Below are 6,000 nucleotides of genomic sequence, written 5' to 3' on the forward strand. Positions count from 1 at the left end.
CAAATTTAGATACCATTTAACAGTTCAGTTTACAAGCTTTATAGTGAGTATATGGATAATGGTTTGTTTTTTATACAATTACAGCCAGGAAGGAAAAAATTCCTCTCCCCCACAAATTATTCATTTAAAATTTCTTAATTCAGAGATCATCATGTGACAGCATAGACCAGCAAAACCTTAAAGGACTATTTGCAAACAGTCATAGTTTTAAAAGAACAAAATCCTACTTGTTTGCTAAATATCCTGCTGCTTAAAACTAATGGAGGTTTAAAGCAGCATATAAAAATGAAATTTTGCGATCTGATAGCAACTATCTATGCATTTATCAATTTGTTAATTTTTGATTTTTTAAAATGTTTGTGTCGAACCCTGAAAAGAGGGAAACAGGTATTGATGATGACTGATATATACATAATATATTTCATATGTGTTTAAAAAATGTCTACCCTGGTCATTATCTAATGATAATGGAAGTTTTTAGTTTAAAGCTATTAATAAATACACTAAAAACATTTGTAGGAGTTGGATAAATTGGCGTGTATATTTATGAGAATCAATCATGTTGTTTCAGAAACACAATTTTATCGTTCAAATTTATCAAAAGTAAGAATAAAGTTAAAAATGTAATGCTTTATCATAATGTATATGTTTGTAGTGCATTTTGTGCTTTAGCATCATTATTAAAAAAGCATAAACACATTTGGTGGTAAAACAAAGAAACTAAACCGTGTCATTGCAAACTTTAAAAAATCTGAAATTGCCTATTTTCCCAGTTTTGTTTGGTCATAAACAAATGGAAATAAGGCGTTTTCTGCCCTTTAAATTTTTTTATTAGACCTAAATATATCATGATACTAAATTAATTTCCTCATTTTTGTTTACCTTTAGTATACATTAGCTAATGAAACTGTCTGGTATCCATTATGCGATTTGTAAGGGGGTGGGGATTGGGTGAAATTTAGAATTTTATACCACCTTTTCAATGGGAATGCAACTTTAAAAGGAATATATAGGCTTTCTTTAAATGCCATTGGTATTAACAAGAACAAATTATAGATGTGTTACAAGGATGGGAGCAAAAAATTGATTCAAAGATGAATGTGGCCTACTTTTAGACCTTAGTTTCCATGACAACGCTGCAATTATTTTTTACCAAACAGGCGTATTTAGGTTTCAAATGTACATATCTATCGACTTTTATTGGTCTAAAACCTACCCTCTAGGGGAAAGGTTTCGTAATATAGGCCATGAAAAAAATACTTTTAAGTATTTCTTTCCTTTTTATCATTACTGAACTGTAATAATAAAACTTGAGTAAATCATGACACAAGAAAACATACATTATAAATGTATACATCTTTTTAATATCCATCTAGTATTAAACAAATGCATGTAAGAAATTAAATGTCAAAGTCAATGAAAACCGACATTATTTTGCTTTTGTTATATACTGAACCTTCAAGGCAGGCGCTGACCATGTGATATAGGAGGTCATGTATATTCAAGTTGTTCAAGACAACAAAGCGGTGCATTATAAAAAATAGTTCAAAGTTCACTTGACTACAAAAAAGTTTTGCCCTTCATTTGCAAAGCCAAAATTATATTAAACTGATATTTATTTCCATGAATACACTTGAAATTTTGCAAGCGCATTCTTAATATTAGAAAAAGTACGCCGAACTTCATGGTGTATGGAGAACTTGGAGAACCTTTAGACATAGATATAAAGCTGAGGATGGTGTCATTTTACTCCCGCCTCCTCAAAAACGAAAATAAACTAAGTTGTGTTGTATTTAAACTTATGTTTAATTTACATTTTGATAATGTTCGCAATTTTAAGTGGATCTCTTTCCTGAAGTCAATATTTGATTCATGTGGATTAAGCTATATATTCACCGATTAACAATTTATAGATTTTTCTTGATACAAGCAACTAATTAAGCAGATATTGCAAGATCAATTCGTTCAAAAATGACATAGTGACATTGATAACTCCTCTAGAGGATCTTTCTATGAGTTATTTAAGCAAAACTTTGGTCTTGAAACTTACTTACTTCGTTTACCCGAGAAATCCCGAATCTCAATAACCAAATTTAGATCGTCCAATATAAAATTTCCTATAGAAACAGGACGATGGCACAATATACCTAGACATGAACGAATATGTAGCTTATGCAACGATGGTTTATTAGGAGATGAGTTTCATTATTTATTTGTATGTAAAAATTCTATTGTTGTAAATCTTAGGAAGCTATATGTACCAAAGTATTTTTCATCCCACCCATCAATACACAAGTTCAAAGGTATGTTTTCAAATTGTCATACAACTTTGTTATCTAAAATTTCCATGTTTATCAAAAAACTGTCAGCTATATTGTAATTTAATGCATATATTTTATGTAATTTTTGTATATCTGTCTACCTTGCCATTTTCATTAATTGTATTTGTATTTGCCTCATGTTACACATAACTTGTGTCTGAGTGAAATAAAGGATCTTGATCTTGATCTTGATGACAGTTTTATCTAAATTTAATTTCAAATAATCTTTAAATCTGTGCAGGTGTATTCTTGTAGAAAATTTGTAAATACTTCTTTAATTGATTTATACTGATTCTATTTTATCAATCATAATTAAACATATACCAGGAAAACTTTTCACTTGCTTGTTTAATAACATCTTGCAAGAAATCGTTGAAATTGAATATCTCCACCTCAGCTGGTTCATTACAATATTGATTTCTTCTTTGCGATGAAAATCCACTTTGTTTTGAAAATATTAACAAAGAAATGTTCCGTCGTGGGTTTCTTCTTGCAACTGCATTAGCATTGCAATAATCTCTTTGATTTCGTTTCTAATTTGTTTTGTCGCTTTTAATGACTTTTTAAGCTGTTCAGTCTCAGAATGCATGAAAGTATCAACATCACGGCTATTCTTCATTTGAACCATGACAACAATATCCCGTAAAACAGTTCCTGCTTTGCATTAGATATTTCTTTATTTTTCTTTTCCCGTTTAATTTTTGACAGATCTATTCCAAATATAATTTTTTCAATTATTTTTAGTTTTGTTTTCCGCTTCTCTATGACGCAATAAGCATCTTTACTAAAGACAAGCATGATGAATCAAGCATTTGTAGCCTTTACAGAAGTAAACAAAGTTCTCCTTATGAGTCTCACACTCAAGACTGGACTGGTAGAGTAATCGGTCAACCTGACTATTGTCAGTTATTTTATGTTTTTCCGTAACAACAATATTGTCATGAAGACCACGACATGGTTTGCAGAGAGCTTGCTTGTATTCGTAACAGAAATCTGATCCATTTCTCTTCGAAAACACAAGTCTCACCTCGTCGTTGGTACTTGCGCCATTTGAACAACATGACAGATATTATGATTCTATATGTAAATGTAAAATGAATACGTCAATCGATTTAAACAATATATGTATAATAACAATGCTTCATACAAGCTATTGGAAATATCAATTAAAATACAATCAAAATCAGATAAAAAAGATATGAGGTATAATTATTTTATATTCGGTTCAAGCCAATACTAAGCTAGTAGCTAATATGAAACATGTGTTACCTGATAGGCGACGAAGTTTAATATATTTGGGATATTAAAAAGTTATCACTTTTACAGTGTTGGGTAAACGATGATTCATTTTTGTCACTAAAGAGACAAGCATATTCCTATTTTTATCTTTGTGAGATATCTTAATCTCACCGACGGCTGAGTTAAAATACTCGAGGTTTTTGACAGTACGCTACAACGTTCAATGGAATTTCGGCAAGCGGAAAATTTTAAATTGGCATAATAATCATAAAATTCTAAATGTTTGAATAAAGACCGCTAAAAATGGAAGAGTAGGAAATCTCAGACACTCTTCGGTACGATTTTAATGTTCTCTAACTCGGCAAAGCTTCGTTCCCGTCGTATAACAAGTGAATATAATCCAGTAGCTAAAATTGGTTGTGGTTGTTTTTATGTTGAAATGATATTATTATGTGACATCAGGAAGATGTTTAGATGCATTCGCATTTTAGATTGACGTCTTTTACTGACGCCTTTACAACGTCTCTTTCTAGACTTCTTATCGGCTTCTTAGTACTGACGTCTGTTAAACGTCTTATGACTGAGGTCTTTTAAACATGTAATTCCTGAAGCAATTTCAATGTATTTTCCCCTAACGCCTTTTTAGGGTTCTATTCCTGATGCCTTTTCAAGATCTTGTGATACGTATGATTTCCACTGCTTCTGAAATGTTTAAATGACTGACATATTATTTATACACCTAATTAATTTGATTTCCAAAGCTAATATTCACAATAACACCATTCTTTTTGCGCCACTATGCATATCAATTCCTTAATAAATCATCAATTTTTTACAGACCATTTATGTATCTGTTGTATTGACTCAAGATATTAATTTTTTTTCCTGTGCTACAAAAATCATTCACATGAATAAAAAAAATGAATTATGACAACGTCTAATCTACAACTACATTTGATTTGTTTTTATTCATTACCAATGGTACATGTACACCAATAACAGAAATTACCCACTTCATTTAAACCGTCCACAATTAACACAGACGTGTTTGTCCTTTTTAAATAGTTACAAATGTATGCGAAAAGAGGTATTTGGTGTTTTCTTAACGTGTTAGCAATATTAGCCTACATTTTCTTTTAAAAATTTAGAGGTCTCTATTCCTCACTTGGTACTAATACATTAACTGAAAACAATGATTTGTCTAAAGATTATACGAACCATATACTAAGGAATAACTGACATGCTATATAGGCGAGCGCCAATTTGGAAAAATAAGGCATCCCGCTAAGGTTTTTAATACACCTTCCTAACACATGGCTAATTTTTGTATGGATTAAAAGAAAAGTCATCATAGCTAAAGATTTGATTGGTCATAAAAGTTTCCCGTGGTAACGTTTCTTTAAAACCTTGCGAGATCAAAGATATGTCGAAAAGCTTGGAATTATAAAGTGCGATTCGATCCAATATATTTTGAAACTTTTGACGCTGAATTATTTTTCTGTTTCATAGAAAGGTAAAACATTGTCATAAAATGGAGAAAATTTTAAGAAAAAAAAACAAACAATATTACACAATAAATAATTAAATGCAACAAAATTATTGTGGACCCCCTTACTTTAGATTTCTTATCAAAATAATCTTTTAGAAATTTCAAAAGTCTTTTTGTATATTATTTCGAATACATTTAAGCGATTTATGCACTTAATGAAGATCTATGATGCGAATTGATATTTTTACAAGCATTAAAAATAAAAAGCAATGAAGCGGTCTTCCGGATTGTTTTCGTGCTTATCGCGGCTTTATTCATTGCGTAAATTGAAATATTCCTTAAACAGATATAATATTTGCGTAACATGTTTGAGTTTCAGTCCCATTGAATGCATACCCGGCTCTGAAACGTATATAAAGACCATAACTTTGTCGTATTATATGCCAAATTGTCACACAACAGAAACTAACCGCGCATCAACTGATAACATATTCATATAAATGCTTTAAGGCAAGAAAGGTTATGTATATAGAATACCACTTATTGATTTTGATGCATTATATAACATTCCTTTAAATAAAATTGGGCTTCACAAAAAGTTATTACAGGACTAATACAAGTAAACGACATTTTACGTTCTTTGTTGTTGTCTGTTTTCCATGTCTGGTCTTTGTACCTGGATTACATTCGTTTGATTTCCGCTAGGATCTTGGTTCCCTTGATTACTCTTTAATCTCAATCGAGTTTTTCATTATCATTTGAAGTGTAAAAAACTCACTCGAAGAAAAACTACTTTCTTGGATACATGTTCAAGCAATTGACTATATCTAAGACCATACACACTTGGTCGTCATGCATTTTATGCAAAAAGATCGGAAACTCCAACGTATTCATTTGTACTTCAAAATAAAGTTTAACTTTGGCGTAAACCAGAATCGAAAAAAAATTCAA

This window comes from Perna viridis, chromosome 10 (assembly GCF_037379345.1).
Source record: "Perna viridis isolate PV_CMFRI_1.1 ecotype Kerala chromosome 10, ASM3737934v1, whole genome shotgun sequence".
Taxonomy (NCBI): domain Eukaryota; kingdom Metazoa; phylum Mollusca; class Bivalvia; order Mytilida; family Mytilidae; genus Perna; species Perna viridis.